We start from the raw sequence: 21,161 nt of genomic DNA, 5'->3' as shown, positions 1-21,161 counted from the left end.
TAGATTCAAGAGGTGGGGGAATAAACTCCACCTTTCAGTGGGGGAGTGGCACGCACAGGGCTGGTTCCACTATTTGTGAGACCCAGTGCAAAATGAAAATGCAGGGCCCCGTGTTTAAAAACCAGGAAAAAAGCACCTGTTAAAGGTACTAAAGTATAAAGCTTTCCCCTTTCTCCTATGGCCTCTCTCTTCACCTGTCATGGTGTTTTCCTATTTGCTATTTAATGTGGTTCTAAGTAAAGAAAAATTAAAAATTTAAATTATTAACATGATATATATATATTATGCAATGTCAGTTTTAAATGCAAATATAAGAGTATTTAACTCTTAAGCAGAATTGCCAAAATTACCCAATTCGTGTTTCATAGCTTGTACATGCATATACATTTTATTCTTAGCCCAACAGTGGTACACATTGTACAAAACTAACTCGACTGTTTTATTTGACTTCTTGATATGCACATATTCTGCCAACATTCTACCTTTAGTTTACCAACGAGTAAGGAAGGACTGAAAGGAAAAGGAGCTGTGAGTTGCCCTATTTTTCCTTTTTCTTCTATATCACCCTCTTCAGTGTGAGTGGTTGGCTAATATAGGGAAGTAACACAAGAAAGAATATGATAGGGTTCTTTGGTTGTTTGTGTTTCTTCAAACACCATTGCTTTCTTCCTGTATTTGGATTAGGTACTGCTTCAACTGTAAAGCATATCCTCTTAGGGCTGTCAGCTCCCCACTTACTCAGTCGTAGACATCACACACTTACCTTGTACTTGCTTTGAGTCTCGCTAACTCTCATGTGTTGTCAGTTCACCAGAATTCTGTGCTCCTGGGGCATCGTGAACACCAGTGCCAATGGGACAAAAAGATACGGTGTACATACACTTTGTATGTATGTCTTCTACTCATGCTCATGCTCCATTATACCATCAGACTTTACTAACGAAACACAAGTTCAAACATAAAATTGTTAAGAATTTCAAGGTGATGACAGCATAGCATTAAACCAAGCATGAGGCCACTCTGATTACAAGGCCTTGTGTGACTGCTTAGACTGCATGCCCATGGAGTTGGCCCTGGGCATATATACACACACAGTGATATGCTGGTAAATGTTTAAAAGCTGGATGTCTGGGAAAAAACCCTGATTGGTAGCATTTACTACCATGGCTTGTTTTAAGCTATGAACATGATGTCACTGAATGCAGAGTTGGGAAGGGATATGCACAGTCAGCTCTAGAGAGCTGGCTCCAGAACATGGGGGGTTGAGGGGTGGGGTGGGGATCTTCAGAACAGGGTGGAAAGAATTGATGGTGGCCATCTTTGGAGATAAGCTAGCACATATACAATGACGGGGGAGAGAGAGAGAGAGAGAGAGAGAGAGAGAGAGAGAGAGAGAGAGAGAGAGAGAGAGAGAGAGACAGAGGTGCGTGCGTGTGTGTGTGTGTGTGTGTGTGTGTAGAATGAAAAAAGACTGAAAGGATATGTACTAAAATGTTAACAGTGATTATTTCTTGGTCATAGGATTAGAGGTGATAATAATAAAATAATTATTTTTGCTTATCTGTAGTATCCACATTTTCTAAAATAGATGCACATTACCTTTGTAATAAAAAAACGATAAAAAGAATCCACAAAATGTTTCAAAAAAAAGTTAGTACAATCTTTAAAGCATAGGTTTTGGTAGTGCAAGCCTGTAATGGTTGCTACATGCCATGAATAATTTACAAATTAAATTGATTTTAAAGCACAGCTAAAATAAATTTGATAAGATGGGGCACAGTTATGTTCTTTCTTATCATTCACATTTGTACATTTTATAGTCAATGAAGAGTGACAGCCACTATTTAGAATTCCAGCAAAGAGCAGCCATAACTGTTTGTCACCTGCTCAGCATCTAAACAATGGCCTGACTGGTCAGCTGCCTGGCCTGGGCAGGAGCGATGGGAACTAGAGTCCACACTAAATAACCAAGTTTATGACTGCTGAGGCAGAGAGGAGGAGAGGATGGTCTCTTTGGAGAACTGATGAGAACAGGAAGGAGAGTTGAAATATGTCAGTGAGACATAAGGGGAGGGGAGAATGAAGGGGGGTGTCAGCGTGTATCAAAATCTCGCACCGAGGCCATGAAATAGAGTTTCATAAAGAGGAGGAGACAGGGAAACATTTCAGGCCAGGAGCCAGGGAAGAAGAAACAAAGCAAGGAGGGTTGGAGGGAAGGGACTCAAATGACAAATCCCAGAGAGATCGCTGTGTAACAGAGTCTGTAATGGGTCTGCACGCTGCATCCATATGAATGTTGGGTGATCACAGAACTGGTCAAAGAGATTCCTAATTATCTTGCAGGTGGGTGGATGGAGACCTGCAACATTCTGTTAAATAAGCTGTGGTCAACAAAGAACCTCAGTGGATGCCCTCTAGGTTACTCTCTCCAAACGAAAGTTCCCAGAGGAAGCGCCTCAGTGGTGAAGGGAGTTCACTTCTGGCTTGTTGGAAGGGAGGAGAATTAAGAGTTTGTCTCATCTACTTTGCGTTTGGTGAAACACTAGGGACTCTGCCCAGCTTCTAAAACTCTAATGTGTACACTGGAGAAATGTGTTAAATGTGTTAATTGGTTAAGGTGCTGGTTAAAATGCAGATTCAAAGTCAGTGGGGCTGAGGTGGGGAGGGAGAATTTGCATTTCTAAAAATTTCCGCAGGTGATGTTGACACTAGTGGTGTCTGGACCACAGTTAGCAGCTGGGTCACAATGTCTAGATAGGACAGTCTCCTCCCCCATGCTCTAATGAACGGTGCATCAGTGGATCGGTGGAGCATCCTGCCCAGTGCTGTTGGCTTTTGCAGTGGGCCCTGCCATAGGTTGGGAGGAAGTAGTCAGGGCAATTTCCCCACATCCCCTCTTCCTGTTTGGGTATTCGGTTTCTCTCCCCTGCCTGCTCTTGGCTTTGCCTCCCTCCATCTTTCCTTCTTTGCACGCCTTCCTCTTTGCAACAGCCTCGTCATTATTGCAGGTGATTTATTTTTAGAGTCAAGGCCACAGAGTTGCAGATTCTGCAAGGCCTAAAACAAATCGACAAATGGAAAGTGTTTGTCTTTGAAGCGGTGTGAAAGAGGGGCCTGCTAGCCAGGACTGTCAGGAAGCTCTTATCTCGGCTTGTTTCCCAAGCCAGCTTGTTTTCCGAGTTGCCCACATGGGCTGCCTTCATCCCCCCTCCCAGATCAGAAAGGAGGTTGAAACACAAGAAGCAACTAAAATCTCATAGTCTTTCTCCTGCAAGATCTTGCCAAATCCCGCTTTTAGCTGACCACCACGACAGAGATGGCAGGTTCCAGAAAAGGGACAAAAAGAAACAAGACAAAGTTGGGCCATGGCTGAGCCCCAAATCCTGAGTCAAGGGATCAAGGTCAAGAAGTAATGTTCATAAAAATAAGTAACTACGAGGTAGCGGGGTTGGAGATGGAAATGGTGGAAGTTGTGAGAATTGTCTTTCATTTCCATGAAGCTCCTAAGTAGGGACTCCGTGAAGGACATGGAAGAAATGACCCTGCTGGGTGAGAGCAATTGTCTAAGAACCTCTCCAAGTCCAGCTCTTGGGAACTGCAAGGCGAAGGAGACAGAACAGCGGCTGAGCCGACTCTTATTCATCCTCCTGGAGGCCCCACCAATAAAGTTAGTGCTGATTCATTCCTTGGGTTTCTGGGGTTCCAGGCCTTGGGGGGTCTTCATGGTTTTGCGGTCTCCCTAGCTTTAATTCTCATTAATATTTGTTGAATGAATTAATGAAGCAAAACAAAAGGGTCAAAAACCATGGCGTCCCTTAGATTGGGAAGCTATTGATGATCTCCACTCTGTCATCCAGCCCTTCCTGAATCTGCTTGGTCAACTTTCCTTTGGATTCTGTGAGGCACCCAGCATCCTTTTGGTCATCTTAATCCAATGTTTTCTGCCTCATTTAAACTGGTTTGCCACATGCAACCAAAAGAACTTTTACTAAGACAATAGTATAACATTAACGACTATGGCAATGCCAACACTGTTCCCACCAAACCAGTTCCTCGTCTTCCTGAGTCCACAGCTGGACTACATTTCCTAGCCTTCCTTGAAGTTAGGTTGGGGACATATGATTGAGTTCTAGGCTATGGAAAGTAGGTGGAAGTTATGTGAGTGAATTATAAAAATCTCCCACTCAGGATCCTCCATTTTCTCTTCTTGTTCTACTTTGACCTTGGAAGGCACATATTTTCACAAGCTGGAGAAAGCCTGGATCTTTGAATCACCCTGTGGAAGGTTGCCCCTGAAATGCCTGATTAGAATGTGACACGAGTGAGAAATAAATCTTTTACACATTCTGTTGAACGATGGAGATTTGGGAGATGTTTGCTACAGCTCCTTCCCTGTCTTGAGTAACTGAAGGACCTTGTATCTCAGGTATGGCTGTTGACTGGAAAGGCAGTGGGGAAGATTCCTTGGGCAATGGAGTAGCCTCCAAACTGGAAACCTCTTGGAGGCATTGTCTGCAATGCTGAGGGAAAATGAGAGGCCTCCACTCTTTACCCTACACTTCTAGAATTTCTGAAGGGGTCTTTTAAAATAAAAACAAACAAGAATTCTGCACAGACCCTCCAGTTGTGCCAGTTACAGGGAATTCGCCCTGAACAGAGCTTCCCTGGAAGGGGGCAGTGGCAATGGCACCAACCCCCCCCCCCACTTAATCAAATGGTGATTTTGAATAGGAGCGGATTTGCAGTTTTGTCTTTCACTGACCTAGACAAATGGTTATGATGCCAAAATCTTACATTATTCATGAGTCTATATGATGTTGAGGAAAGGGCTGGCTTGGCAGTTCCAGGTCTGTGCCATACTGGCAGGTCACGCTGCCTTTCCTAGTCTGTGTCCTGCTTTGTAAAGTGAAGGGGGGATGTGCAGAACAGATAATTTCCCCCCCCCCCAGGTGTCTTCCAGGGCTAATAGCCTAGAATTCAACACCTGCGTGCCTAAAGGAAAGAGAATAGGTGCATCTTGAAAATGAAATGAAAACAGCAAGATGAACCTGATGATGGTGATGTGGCCTGTGCTCTCTGATTGAAACCTCCAGGTTGTCCTTCTCCCCCAGCCTGAGGCCGAGAAACAGGCATCCAGATGCAGCTGGAAGATATCCAATGAAGCTTACCTTCCAGGGTCCTGGGAGGCAGCACGGCAGAAGGGAAGGGTGGCCATAGGAGAGCGAAGAAGGCTGGAGCCAAACATTGAGCTGTCGTATCTGTGACCCAGACTGACCATGGCTGTGGAAGGCCAAACTGGGAGGCCTGGCACAGGGCCAGAGCTGTCACCGTCTGGGCATCTGAGCCCAGGCAGTCCCTGAGGTCAGCTGTCTCCCCAGAGTGGAGAGCAGCCAATTTGCACTGTCTCAGCTGCCAGTTGCCACCAAGTCACAGCAAAGAATACAAGGTACCAAAGTACTAACGGTGGCCCGTGTGGCCCACACGTGCTCCTCCAACTGAAGCTGAGGCCAAGAGGGGCCCTGGCACACAGGACTTGCCATCAGCAAACGTTGGCAGAGGGAGTTTAACCTTTCTTTTTGACCCTGCACCCCTTTGGCATCTGGTAAAGCCTATGGACCTGTTCTCAGAATAATGTACTTAAATGCATGAAATAGAATTACAGAGGAAACCAATTCTATTGAAATGCAGTTATCCAACTATTTAAAAACAATTTTGTGATGGGGTAATATATGTGCTTTTTTATTAATGCATTCAACAACAAGATTTAGTGGCAGATCTAATAACTGCTATCATTTTATCCTAGTGAGGAGTGTAAGCGATCTTTAGAGATATCTGCAGCGACTGATGTGCTGCGAAGATAGCTGTGGTTTCCACTGGTGACAGTCACAGGGACGGCTGATGCTACTATGGTTTGTTGCCTACATTCAAAATGGAAGGAAGTGCTTGATTTCAGTTAGTGAGGTTTGTAAAACTGAAGATGTAATTTTTTCCCCCCATCCAAGTTCATGGGTGTTTGAATGGTAGGCAACGACCCCTCAGCCTGGTAGGGAGTGGCTTCTATGGGACAGGAGTGCGACAGGGTGTGGCTGGGGACACAGATCAGCCGTGGAGCAGTTTTTTCCTCATCAGTCAGCAGGATAGATAGGACTAGATAGGGATTGGCTAATCCGAGCAAAGTGCTGTCTCTCCGCCCCCTGCCCAGTGGTAAGCATGGCTAATTGATGGTGGCTGGCTCCCCACAGAGTTCAGAGACAGCAGATCGCTTCTCAGTCCAGTGCTTCAGGCAGCCATCACTAAACGATCGTAGCTGGCACCAAAATGAAACCGATTTGCCATTCTAGGGCTGGAAGCTCTCTAAGGCCCATTTCAGCCCTGACGCGATATGATTACCCATGATTAAAATATGGCCCCTGCCCTCAAGGAACTTCTGAACTGGTGAGCATCTTAAAGGTCGGTGCTGAGTGAGGGGGGACACCTCTACAGTTCCTCACCAGGCATTCAGTCATTTCACAGTCAGGGCATTGATTTTACTTTTTGACTTGTAATTTCCACCTCCTGGATTCCATTATCACTCGCTCAATATCCGACGACTCGCCATTTCTCTGGCCACCGCTCTGCGACTCATGCATTGCTGAACATAAGCAGAAGACATTGCCTAAAACGCATTACTACCTGGAAGTAATGACTGGGTTTTACACAGCCAAGACCTTGATAGTTCTGTATATAAGCAATCATTCCACCTTCCTCCTTCCCAGTCATGTGGACTCCCCAGAAGGAACTCAGAGTTAACCCCCTGTGCTCAAGCCCCCAACCCAGGTCACCCCAGCCTCTCTCGTCCAAGCTCCTTCCCTTATGTGTGAAACACCCCGCAGCAGGAAGCTGCTGCTCCTGCCTTATGTTTCAGCTCTGCTGCCATTAACAAATTCTTTGGAAAACACCCAAATCTGTCCATCCATAGCTGCTAGAAGCATTTCTTTATTAACACAATGAGGAGATATGATGTAGTGGTAACAGTTTTAGGCCAGCGGTTCTCCAAATGTGGCCCCCCTGCCCGGCAGCATCAGCCTCACTGGGAAGCTTGTTAGAAAAGCGAATTATCTTCAAGACACTGATTTCATTTCTTTTGGATGATTGCGGTGATTATTTCATAATGTATACGGATATCAAAACATCAAGTCGAACACGTGAAATATACACACTTTTTAATTTGTCAATTATACCTCAATAAAGATGGATAAAGAAAGAAAAGCTAATTCTGGGCCCTAAGATAGACCCACTTAATGAGAAACTCTGGGGGTGTGGCAGCACCTGGGACCTCCGGGACATTCAGATGCACTAAAAATAGAGAACCACTGATTTTGGCTAAAACTTAGAACCCTTGGATTGAGACCCACCTTGACCACACCTGGACCTAAATGTTGACCTTTTTGGCATTCAGTTGCCTCCTCTGCAAAATGGGAGCAATAATGCTTGCCTTCCTCGCTTCACAAGAGGAACAACTCAAACAGTGAATGTGAGGACTATTTGCAAAGCCAAGGCCAAGCCACCTATTATTATTATTAGCCATTCCGTTGCAGGATGTTTGTGGGTAGTGGGGGAGAGTTAGGAATGAGGCGGCGGACTTCAATTTAAGCCAAGGGACTTGAACTCCAACTCTGTTGGAAGAACAGGGGGATCATAGTCTTCCACAGCGGGGAGACTCCAGGGTTGTCTGGCTAAGGCCATATCTCTCCCCAGGGCTTGCCTGGCTGAGGCCCTGTCACCACCTTCCATTGCTGGATTCCTAGGGACTTGACACCCCCCCCCCTCAAAGTCACAAGCATCTGAATCCCCCTCAGGCCTTTCTCCAGTGACTCTTGTTTAAAAAGTTTCTAATTCCAGGTCAATTAAAATTCCTGGGTCTGAGCCATCCTGGGGGGAGGGAGATGACAAGGTGGCAGTCCTGCCAATGGAGACCCAGTGACCAAACAAGCAGGGCTGTTTTCATCTGCAGTCACCCTGTCAGGGTGTAAAAAAAGAAGTCAGCAGCGAGGATGGGGTTGGGGCAGGTAAACCGGCAGATGGGATGAGCTTACACTCCAGTTTAGCGGGCCAGGTGGTCTGTCAATCTCAGATCCAATGAAACAGAAGGCAGGAGAGGGAAAAGCTGGCAGAGAAGCCCCTTGAACCCAATGGGACATCCTCCCCATGGAACCAGGCTGAGACCTATTTGTAGCCCTTTCTTTGGGCAGGACCAGAAAGAATACGCATCTTATCTTTTCATTTCACTTGCCACAGGAGATCTGAGGCTTCAGCCAGATCCAAGAGCTTTCCTTAGATACAATTAGATATACTTAGGGTACCATTTAATCTTCTCAACAACTTTATAAAGTGGGTACTGATGTTAGCCCCTCATTTTGCAGATGAGGAAATTGAGGCACAGAGAATTAAGTAACTTGCCCATGTGACAGAGCTGGGATTCAAATCCAACCATCTTGCTCCATAGCCTGAGCTCTGAACTGTGATGCTAAATAGGACCCCCTTCCTAGAAGGACCTTGGGGACAGGAGAAAAACAATGGCATCTAACCCATCCGACAGATTTTGCGATTTCTTAGGAACTGGGACATTTTTCTCTGAAGAATCTCGTCTGAAAACCATGTTCTGCCCCTAAGGAAGGACTTTTTAAGTTTGGATATGATGGAAAGAATCAGAAAATACAAAACAGATGTTAACTGCTCAGATAATCAATATAATAAAAAATGCTTAACACAAAGACAAAAAACTTACACCACATGTCAATCAAGTTATAAAAAGAAACCAAATTGAGGCCCAAAATATGGTTGATATAGTTATTTTATGAAAGAGCTCATCTGAATTGATAAGAAAATATTAATAAATGAAAAAGTACACAGATAACTAAAAAGGGGAAAACAATAGATACATTTAGCTTATATATTATGTGAACATAATATCAAATATAAAACAATTTTACGTGCAGTTACCAAAAAAATAAAAATGCTGTAATGATAGCCAGTGCTTGAGGGGTCAGAGTGGGAAAACCACACACATATGTAGCTTGTGGTTTAAAAAGAAGGTACAGCAATAATAACTTCTGTCCTCTTTGTCCTGGTGATCTTAATCCGGGGAATTTATCCAAAAGAACGAAAAAAGGAGATAAGTTAGTTGATGTGATGTGCCCCTCCTCTCTTGTCTGTGGGCTGCCAACAGAAGCTGCTGTTCCTGACCATTGTGCTGTGCCTGCACTCCCTTGAAGCCATCTAGTGGCTCTGATGTCTAGACCAGGGAAGGAAGGCCCTGAGAATTCTGGAATCCCCTCTCTTATTTACTTCAGTCCAGTCTTGTGTATTGGTTTAATCCCAAAAGTAAATATGGCTGACAATGACTGACATCTTAAAAAAAATATATGGGCCAATAAGCACACGAAAAGACGTCATTAGCCATCAGGGAAATGCAAATCAAAACCACAATGAGATACCACTTCACACCCTAGGATGGCTATAATTTTTTTAAAAAAGAAAATACCAAGTGTTGGTGAAGATGTGGAGAAATTGGAACCCTTCTACATTGCTTGTGGGAATGTAAATTGTACAGCGGCTGGGGAAAAGAGTTGGGCAGTTCCTTGAAAAGTTAAACTGAGTTTCCATATGACTAGCAATTCCATTCTTAGGTATATGTACAAGGGAATTGAAAACAAATGCCCACACAAAAAACTTGTACATGAATGTTCACAGCAGCACTATTCACAATAGCCAAAAAGTGGAACCAACCCAAACGTCCGTCAACTGATGAATGAATAAACAAATGCGGTGTAGTCACATAATGGAATAGTATTCCGTCATAAAAAGGAATGAAGCGCTGACACATCCTATGCCATGGATGAACTTTGAAAACATTATGTGGAATAAAAGAAGCCGCATACAAAAGGGCACATATTATGTGATTCTATTGATATGAAATGTCTAGAATAAGCTCATCTACAGAGACAGAAAGTAGATTAGTGGTTGCCAGAACCTTGGAGGAGGGGAGAATAGGAAGTGGCTGCTTAATGGGTACAGGATTTCTGTTTGGGTGATAAAATGTTCTAGAATTAGACAGTGGTGATGGCTGCACAACATTGTAAATAGACTTGATGCCACTGAATTGTACACCATAAAATGCTTCAAATGATGTTAGGTGAATTTTGCATTGATAAAAAAAAAAATATGGCCAACTACCCCTACTGTGGACCAGGTACTGTGCGAGAAAGGCTACCTTATTACTTCTAACTTTTAGACCCTGACTTTGGGGATTGAGGCAGGTATTAATATTCTCATTTTGCACACCCTGAGGCATTCAGCAACCTGTCCCCTGCCCAAGGTCACATGGTGGTAAATTTGGGTATGGGGTCCAGGTCTTTACTCCTAAGATGTGGGGACCTTCTGAGAGGGTTCCAGCCTACTTTGGCATTAGAAATTCTCGTGTGTCCCCATTCTGAATCCAGCACAGAAGCCCAATCCCATTCAAGTGGCATGTGTGTGCACGTGTGCGTGCGTGCATGCATTGAGGTGACTATTTCTACTCCAACCTCCCCCCATCTACCCCCGATTACCGACACGCTGACCTCATCATAGACCAGCTGGAAGGCCTTGAAGATTCCGGTGTTAGGTGCTAGGTGAGGGGCAGCCAGTGCAGAGAACCCAGTAAGACTCTAGATTCACATAGAATTGTGTTCAATTTCTACAGCAGGTGTTCCCAGTACCCAAATTCTCTTGGTACTCACCAGTCCAGAACATTCTCTGAGGGCATGACACCCTGACCTGTGAGTTTCATGGCAATGCCCCTGGGAACATCTCCCAGACAATAATGAGTGGCAGCTAGAGGAAAAATACCCCAGCTTCCCCCCTTTCCAGGTGGGATAACACTGAGGTGTCTTTTACAGGGTCTCTCAGAGAAGCTCAGTGGGTTGACCCCTGGTGTCTTACTCTGCTGACTGGCTCAATAACACCACTCTTACTGTATGCTTCCCTTCCCCACCTTCCTCAGTCCCAAATCAATCACTTGGTCCCGAATCCTTGTCTTAGGTGCAGCTTCTGGAAGAGCCCAGCCTAGGACACCTTCTTCCCTTGGTCACTCTTGCTGTATGTATGACCTTGGGCAAGTCCTTCAACCTCCTAGAGCCTTTCAGGGGTGAACAGGCTGACCCATGGGAAGAGCTCAATTACGTCTAGATTATTAATCTGAGCAGGTAAGATGTAGGGGGAGGATTAGTTATTTTATATTCTACTCCTATACCGCCGAATGATTAATTCAATACAAGCCAGAATGCAAAAGCATGGGGGAATTTTCCAACTCAAATCTGGCCACATAAGGGCAGGAGCCTGCTGTAATCTCGGAAATTTAGCTGGAAACTATGTCTGCCTTCCACCCCTGTCCCAGCCCCCAGGGCAACTGCTGGTTAGTCTGGCCTCGGTGAGGGAGTATGGGTGTCTGTGAGTATCATCAGTGCCTGGAGGGACAGAGACTCTAATTTGGGATCCCAAGTGCTCCTGTGGCCAAAACCATCCAAATGAGGGTGACTTTGGTCTGGTCCTCCCTGGGCTCCCACCGGGTTGCCCAGAATGCTCCAGAACAAAGATGACAGGTCTGGAGGCTGTAGCTGGACCTCCAGTGTGGCACATGACCTCCCTTGGTTGAGTTTGCACCAAGCTGGCCTTGTGGTTGGAGCACCTCTTCACCGCATCTCTTTCTTCATCTCCAGGCTCACGGCTGGCCTGGCTGTGGGCTTGTTCACTTTCAGTCCTGTGTGCTTGTTCCTCGTACACACAGCTAATTGACCTCCTTTTCAGTGTGTGTGTGTGTGTGTGTGTGTGTGTGTGTGTGTGTGTGTGTGTGTGTGGTGTGGCTTCTCTGTAAATGAGAAGAAAGAAGCAAATAAAATACCTCAAGAGGGTGGGTTCCTGTTCCGTGCGCTTAAGCTGCCAGTCTAGCCCTGGCTGTGAGGAATCTGGGCAAAGTCCTGGCCCACAGAGAAGCAGGGACATTTGGAGGGTGAGGGTGGACGGTGTCTGAGTCTGTGACCTTGGGCTCTAGGTCTTTGGGTGACTCTCCTGGGTGTCTGGCTGGTTTTGGCGAGCTCTGTAGCTGTGAGGCTGCTTGGGCCCGCCGCCTCCCGCCTCTCTGCCACATTCTTTTTCTCAGACAAACAGATTCCTTTGCTCACTGGAACAGTCGAGCAGGAGGAGCAGCTGTGAAAACAAACACACGGCAGCTGACTGGAGGGCTGAGGCCTGTTTTCTGGGGCCTGCTTGGGCCCAGCACTCCCCAGCCACAGTGGGTGCCCTGGCTTGAACCCAGGAAGGAGAGGGTGGGCCTGTCCCTTTGCTGCCTGGGAATGGGCCAGCCCTGTTCCCTGGGTTTTCCTCACAAAGGCAGTCCTCAGGCAGCTCCTGGCAGGCCTGGTTCGCTCTCCAAGCCCCCTGACTGGCTGTGAGAGTCTCCAGCCAAACCTGGAGAGAAAATATTTAGAGAACGGCCTCTCCCTGAAGCACAGTCAGCTCTTGGGGCATTGGGAGTGGTCCTGGGCCTGCCTCCTGAGACACCCTGGGGTGCCTTGAGTGGGCAAAGCAGGCCATGGTAGCATTGTGGACGCTCCTTCCATCTCTGGGCTATTAGAACAACTTATTACTCGTATATCTTTGATTATACTCCACAGTGAGTGATGAACCATATATATGCATATCAGAACTGGAAAAGACTACTCAGAGGTAAGGAAAAAGAACCAGACAGCGGCGGTGGCCCACAGCCCGCCAGAATGTTCTCTCTGCTCCCTTTCTTGGTGCGGAACACCCAGGCCTGGGTATACACTGTGTGGGGTTGTCAGCTACATGGTCAAGGCTCCAGCCAATTGCTCTCAGCTCTGTAATCAGCACACAGCTTCCCTCCCTGGGCAGCCCTCCCAGAGCCTGGCTTGTGGTAAGCGGGAGACTTGCCCGGCGCGGAGCCCAAGCACACCAGCCACAGTTGCTCAGCCAGGACCCCCTTGGCATTGCCTGGGCCTCCCAATATGGACAAAGCTTTCCAGCATTAGGTTTGGGACTGTTTATACATTTAACTGACCAGTGTATTAGTGTGCTCGCGCTGTCATAACAAGGACCACAGACTGGCTTAAACAACAGAATGTACTGCCTCACAGTTCTGGAGGCGGGAAGTTTAAGATCAAGGTTTCAACAGGGTTGGCTTCTTCTGAGGCCTCTTTCCTTGGCTTGTAGATGGCCGTCGCCTCTCGGTGTCCTCACATCATCTTCCCTATGCACGTGTCTCTATCTTAATCTCTTTTTACAAGGACACTGGTGAGATTGGATTAGGGCCCATCTCCTTTTACCGGAATCATCTCAAATACCATCACATTCTGAAGTCCTTGGGATGGATAGGGCTTCATTGTATGATTTTTGAGGGGGACACAGTTCAACCCATAACAACCAAACTCCCCCTGACCTATCTAAAAAGGAGACGGGCAATCTTTTCTAGTAAATTCTGCTTTGTTTTCTCAGCTCTCTGGGTCACATCGTGAGGCCCAGAGCCACAAACACAGCCTACAGAGAAGCCAGAAGGCCTCACAGGCCACCTGATCTACAGATACACACCCCTCACTTGACAGGGGAGGGGTCATGCCCAGAGAGAGGACAGATCTGTTTAGTGTCATCCAGCCCAGCCCAGATGGGAGGGAACTTGTGTCTCCCAATGGGCAGGCTATTGCCCCCTCCTGCACCATGCCACCTCTCCCCACTGAGTCTGTTCTTCCCACTCTGGCCTGCAGGTCTGTCTCCCACCCGGATTCCAGCCTCTCCTGCAGTTTCTCCAGTCCAGCACTCCTGGGTTATGGCCCAGAAGATGCTACTCCCACAGCTTTCCTCTGAGGAGAAGTGGGAGTAGCAGAGGCCAATCTTCCTGGAGAGGCAACTTCCACTTCTTCTGGCAGCTGTGGTGGAAGGGGTGGAGTCCCCCCAAGGTCTAGCCCCTCTTTCTCAGAATGGGCCCAGGGAGAGCTATTGACTGCTTTCCCATCTCCTCATCTCCCCATTTCCCAGGAACTGGAGGTGATGAGGGTTGGGTTCTCTGAGAAACAGACTCTGAGATGAAGTTTAGTATGTGGAATGTTTATGGAGGGCCCTTGGGATCCACACTTGAGAAAGGGAGAGGAAGGAAACGGGAGTGGGCAGAGGGAGGAGCCGAGCTGGGATCCAGACCAACAGCCTTGGCTGAACCCATAGGGAGCTCTGGAACTCAAAGGCCCATGAGAATGGTCTCCAGGTCACATCCCTGAAGCCATCAGTCATTGGGTGTGGGCTGCCCCAGGAAGGTGCTCTCAGCAGCTAAGGCAGATTGTGAAGGGGTTGGAGCTGAGGGCTGAATGGCATGAGGAAGATCCTTGAAGAGGGACCTGGGGGTGTGTGTCACAGTGCCCACCATAGGGTGATGTCATCACCCTAAGCTTGTGAGTGCTTTGAAAGCAGGATCTTGACCACCTGTCTCCCCAGTCCCCCACAGGTACCTGGCACCTAGTAGGTGCTCACTAATTACATGTGAGGTTGTGGCATCATGTGAGATCCCAGTCACAGGCCTCCCCAGGAAGTATGTTCCATTTTCAAGTTGCCAAGAGAATGGCCCTTTAGCAGATTCTTGGGGCTAGCAAAAGAGAGGGGCCTTTATTTCCCATGAAGCAGGGATAATTTGGGAAGTATTTTCCTGTGAATTTCCAGCAGATCTCAGCATTTCCAGAGCACTAGGGAACAGCAGCTACTGCTCACCAAGGAAGCCATTGCTCAGCTGTGGTCAAATTAGACTGTGTTTCAACTCACAGTGGGGAGATCAGGGAGGAAACCAGGTGGAAGTTGGGCATTGTCCGGGGAGAAAAGGATTTCCTACACTCCTTTAGTTCCTACTTTATGTTGAGAGGGAAGTCCCAACCAGACAGGTAAAGGAATAGGGAGAAACTGTTCTTTCTGCTTTGTGAGGATGGTGGGAAGATGGGGCTGGAGCTGGGGGAAGCAATCTGAAGGAATTCTGATCTCCAATTCTGGGAGCTGGCCGGAGGGAGGGATATTTGAGAGGTTAGGGGCATGTCTGGGGCAGTAGCATGTCTGTCCCTGGTTGTGTTGGGAGCTCTGTGAGGACAGTTTGAAGGTATACCCCACACTCATCTGGTAGATTCCATATTAAAGAAAACTTGGAGCGTGGCACCCTGTGGTGAGCAGTTTCCCTTGGTTCCTGGGGGCCAGCAAGGGACCTGGCAGCTCTCTCAATGGAAAGTAGCTGTGTTCTGGCCAGTGAGCCTAGGCCACGGTCCAGATAGGGAATGTCACAGAGTCTTCAAGATTCCATGGGGGCAAATAAGAGCTGAGGTGAGACAGAGCTAGCCAGGGCGATGGGACTCTGACTGCACCAGAGAGTCAGACCAGGAGTTCTCCAGACTCAGACTTCAGTTAGGGAGGAAAGGCTGTCCGCACCTCAGCAGCCACCATTCTGGGGGCAGCCAAGGCGAGTCACACCACTGCAAAGACCAGGAAGCTTCCAGAGGGATGTCCTAGGATCTGATTCCTCTCCCTGTATGAGGTCCCATAAGTCCTTCATCTTTTATAAGCTATTTAAATTGTGGTTTCAGCACCAGCAGCCTCAGCATTACCTAGGAGCTTGGTAGAAACGCTGAGTCTCAGGCCCCACCCCAGACCTGCTGAGTCAGCACCTGCACTTTCACAATCTCCCCAGGGGATTTGTGTACACAGTAAAATGTGAAAAGTGCTGGCACAAGTTCTATTCTCCTCTCCCATTCGCCCAAACACCATCCTGGTGAAGAGAGAGGCAGAGGAGTGGCAATATGACAGAACCTGGGCATTTTGCCTAAAGTGACCATTTACATGATTGCATTGCACTCAATCTACTCCTTACAACAAAAATCTCATCACCCCACCCCATCCTGCTATGCTGAGAAAGAAGGGATCAGCTACAGACAAAGAAAAGAACTGGCATCTTTCTCTGCTCATCTGACTGTCGTGTGAGATGATTTGTGAGTCTGCTATGTGCAAATGAAAGTGGTGGCTCAGGGGGAAGCCACTCAGCCAGTTACTGACAGAGGTGGCATTAGAACCCCCACGCTTTGACCTTGACTTTTTCCCACCATTACTCAGTGTGCCCGTTCACAAACTGGCACCTGCCCATGGTAAGCTAAGGACAGATAGCAAATTGACAGAGTATATTTATGTCTGTTAACTCTAACATAAAAGTTTGGGCTTGTATTTTATAGCTTGTATTTCTTTTTCATTTCATTTTTCTAGCAAATCATTTTTATAGTACTTGACAAAAGTATCTAGCCATGACAGATTGAAATTAATTAACAAACAAACACACACAAACAAGACCGCTTCTATGTTCATAGATAGTCTGAGAAACCCTGCTTGATGCTGTGCCATTTCAAATCAGGAGGAGAGATTCTGGAAAATAGGGAAACGTCATAAGTTTGCCCCACCCTGGTATAAGCACTCAAGCCTGAGGGACCAGGCTACCTTACAAAGTGTGGGTCATCCTTGCTTTATGTCCCCCAACTTTCCCAGAGGCCTTGCTACCGTAGGGAAGGGGGGGGCAGGTATCAGTGGGGGCCTCAGGCTAAGTCATTCCATCTCCCAGCACCCCAGTTTCCTCACCTGCAACTGGGTCAACTGCAAGTGGGTCAGTGGCACAGTCCTTCCTTGACATGGCTGCCGCCTGCCCTGAAGAAGCAGCAGATCTTCGCCAGACTCCTGATCTGTAGGACGACACTCTCTTGGGTGTGAACGTCTGGGCACCAGAAGCGCCCTTCTTCTCTCCCCGCCGAACCTGGCGCGTTCTCGTCTGGCAGAGGAACAAGCGTTTTCTTTTTATGAGCCTGCAAACCTCCAGTCTCCCAGCCTCCCAGCTGGCCAGGTGCCAGGGGCCGGGCCTGACACACAGGCCGACATCACCACCCAGACCCACGGCCTTGGCTGCTCCTGATTCTGGAGTGTCTGAGTCACCACGTCTTGGCCGGCTCCATGAAAGACTTTGAAAAAATAAAGGAACAGGCTTTCCTAGGGGCCTGCTGATAGCAATCTATCACCACGTCCACACTTGGGTCTCCTTTTCCTGCAAGCCCCAAATGCCTCTGATCCAGCAAAGCGGGCTGTGGGTGTCAAATTATGAACTGCTAAACAGGGGAGGGAGGTCCAGCAAATGTGGGGTGTGTATCCTTCCCCTGTCCATCCCCACAACGCTGTTTGCTTCTGTGCATGATAAAGGAGGGAGGGAGAAGCAGGCTTTTCTGTCCTTGGCAGCCGCCGGCACATTTGTCCAGAATCATCAGACCACCCAGCATCCTGAGACGTGCTTAGGACCCAGGCGCACCATCCACCTGCGGGAACCGGGCGTCTGGAGGCGGCTGGAAGATTAGCCCTGCGGCTGGCCCCTGTTTAATGAGTGTGGCACCTGGTGTGCAGCTAAACCCCTGCTTGTTTAGACAGCCTCACTGGCTGCGCCATGCCACGCGTCACCTGCACCAGGCCAGGAGGGGCAGGCCCCTGAGGAAGGCTGTTCCTTTATTCTCCCAGAACTGAGCCCTGGCCTGCCCTGGCTTGGGTCAAAAGGATCTTGGCAAAGGCCTGCTGGGGCCTGGAAAGCCTTATTTCCTGAACGACTGAGGCAGGCCAAGGGGGCCACAAGCAGTGGGGGACACTTGGGGATACAGGTGACCAGGCAGGGGGAGATGCAGTCAGTCCCTTCCTTCCTTAACAGGCCTCTTGGAGCTGAGTGCCAGCCATGTTGTTCCGGCCTCCCTGGGCTTTCATGTTTGATTGCTTTTCAGCATGCATGCAAAGGAAAGTGGCAAGAGTCATTTGGCAGACACGGGCTGGGCCCCTTGTCAGCAGAACGGTGGAGGACCAAGTGGCTTTTCCAAGGCTCTGACTTCTGAATCAGGTCTGAAAGCTTTGGCCCTTGTCCCCTCCGAGCAGGCATCCTAGGCCAGGGGCATAGATCTGCAACCTTGGCCCTGCTTGCCTCCCGCTGCCTCTTTCCCCAATGTTTATACTCCACGAGACAGCCAGAGTGAGCTTTTTCATTCTTATCTTAGAAACTTTGATTTTGAAATAGTTTCAGACTTGAAAAGTTGCAAAAATTGTGCCAGAGTTCCTGTATCACCGTCACCCAGATTCCCTGAATGTTAATATTTTACCAATTTGTGGGTGTACATTCTCTCTCTCTGTCTCTCTCTGTCTCTCTCTCCACACACACACACACACACACACACACACACACACACACATGCACACGCACACATGCGCATGCACACATGCACGATTTTCCCCCGACTCTTTTGATATCAAGTTGTACACATGATGTGTCTTTGCCCCTAAATATTTCAGGGTGTGTTCCTTAAAAAAACAAAAACAAAATAAAGACTATCTCTTAAAATAACCATAGTACAGTTTATCAAAATCAGGAAATGAACACTGCTACAATACTATTACTTGATGGACAGATCTTATTCAAATCTCATCAGAGTCCCACTAATGTCATTCATAACAAAAGAAAAAAATATTTTTTCCTGGCCCAGGATCCAATCTAGAATTGCACATTGTGTTCAGTCAGTGTCTCTTTAATCTCCTTTAATCTGGCATGGTTCCTTAGTCTGTCTTTGTCTTTTATGACATGAACGCTTCTGTAGAGTACAGGCTGGTTATTTTGTAGACTGTTCCTTAAGTTTGGCTTTGTCTGATGTTTCCTGCAACTAGATTCAGGTTCTGCATGTTTGGCAGGAACCCCACCGAGGTGATATGTGTCCTTCTCAGTGAATCATGTTGGGAGGCACGTGATGTCTTTTTGACCTATTACTAGCAATGTTCACTTTGATTAGTTAGTTAAAGTGGTGTTTGCTAGGTTTCACCATTATGTTACTATTTTCCCCTTGTAATTAGTAGGTATCTTAAGGGCAGAACAATCTTTTAAAAACTAGAAATCCGATTAGGTCACCTCCCTTCCCTAACTCCACTTGAAATCTCAACTCCTTATCTTGATGTCCCAGTGCTGTGTGACCTGGCCCCTGTTGAACTCTGTGCTGTCATCTCCTATCACTTTTCTGGGAACTCCAGGCATGCTGACCTTCCTGCTTTTAACAGGACACACCAAGTTCATTCCTGTCTCAGGGCCTTTGTACTAGCTGCTGTTTCCTTTGCCTGGAATGCTCTCCTGTTCAGTAGCCACACGTCTGCTTCTTTGTGTTTTTCAGATCTGTTTACCGGTCCCCGAGGGAGACCTTCTCTGCCCACTCACCTAAAGGAGCTCCCCAGTTGCTCCATCACAGCACCCTGTTTTGGTTCTTAGCAAAGGACTTACTGCCATCTATGATTTGCTCATTTATTTGCTTGTTGTCTGTCATCTCTAGAAAGCAGGAACCCATGTACCTGGCTCAGGTCTGTGCCCATGTACCTAGCACAGGTCCTGGCTTGCAGCTGTGGGATGAATATTGATCAAGAATTTGCTGAATGAATGCATGATGAATGATTGCTTAGTAACGCGTTGTAAGCTGGAGTCTTAACCCAGAAGTCTTGGAGCTCTGCCAGGTTGTCTATGCTGGCCGTAGTGCAACTCTGCTGGGCTTCTGCAAGTAGGGCAGATGGCAGCAGAGTAGATTAGGGCTCTTGCATGGGGCCTTTAAGGGGGAGCTAGAGGAAACAAGAAGGCACGAGGAAGTGCGGTAGAGAGGTGGAGTGATCTTTGAGCTCTGCAGTACAGATCCTTCCTACCCTTCTTTCTTCCCTCCCTCCCTCCCTCCCTCCCTCCCTCCCTCCCTCCCTCCCTTCCTCCTTCCCTCCCTCCTTGCCTCCCTCCCTTCTTCCCTTCCCCTTCCTTCCTTCCTTCCTTCCTTCCTTCCTTCCTTCCTTCCTTCCTTCCTTCCTTCTTCCCCTTATAGTGTTGGGGGTGGAAGGTCAGGGATGGGGAATCCGATACAAATACATTTACATCCAAAGCACAAAGGCAATCCAGAGGGAATGCCTGCAGACGTTGGCAGCTGCAGAGCAGCAGGAATTGCCATGCTAGCTGGGCAGCTGGAACGAAGGCAGGCAGGCTCTTTCTGAGTTGAAGAGAGGCTGCCAGGTTACCAGTTTCCGGGAAACATGCAGAGAAGTCAGGTAGTTGTCTTCAGATGTCGTCTCACTTGCGCCCTGGCTAGAGGGTTCTCCCATCTGTCCCTAGCTCCTGTTGCATGGCTGGTAAACATGAACACAGGGAGGGCATGGCACCCGTCAGGGAGAGTTTGTATCTGACCAAAGGACTGCAAGGAGAGGGCGATGCTTAACAATAGGGGTGATTTCGGGGGAGAGATGTAAGGATGGGGCTTACCCAGCAAATGTCCTCCTAGTCGTGCTGTCTGCAGGGGATCCTTGCACGGGACTATGCTGCCAAAGATTAACCAGGACAAAGTCCCCCCCCCCCCCCAAGTCGCCAACAGGGAAGCCATGATGACCCAAGGTGTTGTCTCTCTCACACTCCCCTATTTTTCTGTCTCTCAGGGAGTATATTCATCTGTTTGGGCTGCCATAAAACACCACAGACTGGGTGGTATAAATAACAGACATTTATTTTCTCGTGGTTCTGGAGAGTAGAAGTCCCAGATCAAGGTGTCAGCAGGGTTGGTTTCTCCTGAGGCTTCTCTCCTTGGCTTGTAGATGGCGAACTTCTCCCTGTGTCCTCACACGGCCTTTCCTCTGTGTGCATGCAGAAAAGAGGAAGCTCTCTGGTGCCTCTTCCTATAAGGGCACTCATCCTATTGGATTAGGGCCCATCCACATGACCTCATTTAATCTTAATTACCTCCTTAAAGGCCCTATCTCCAAATAGAGTTAGATGAGGGTTAGGGTTTCAACATTTGAATCTGGGTGGGGAATGTAATTCAGCCCATAGCAGGGACAGACCTTTGACTCTTAGCAGAGAGCCATGGAGAGTCTCCCATTGGGTAGGTCTCTCAGGAGCTGTCTCATCTCTCTCTTAATGCTACTGGGGCCCCAGAATTCATTCTGAGGAATCCTCACGGAAATGCCAGGGACCTCCACTTAGGTCATGCTGCTGACCTTAACGCAATGAAACCCAGACTCTCTCAGGTGGGCCCTAGAAGGAG

The sequence above is a fragment of the Rhinolophus sinicus genome, chromosome X (assembly GCF_036562045.2).
Source record: "Rhinolophus sinicus isolate RSC01 chromosome X, ASM3656204v1, whole genome shotgun sequence".
Taxonomy (NCBI): Eukaryota; Metazoa; Chordata; class Mammalia; order Chiroptera; family Rhinolophidae; genus Rhinolophus; species Rhinolophus sinicus.
This window is presented reverse-complemented; position numbering follows the sequence as displayed.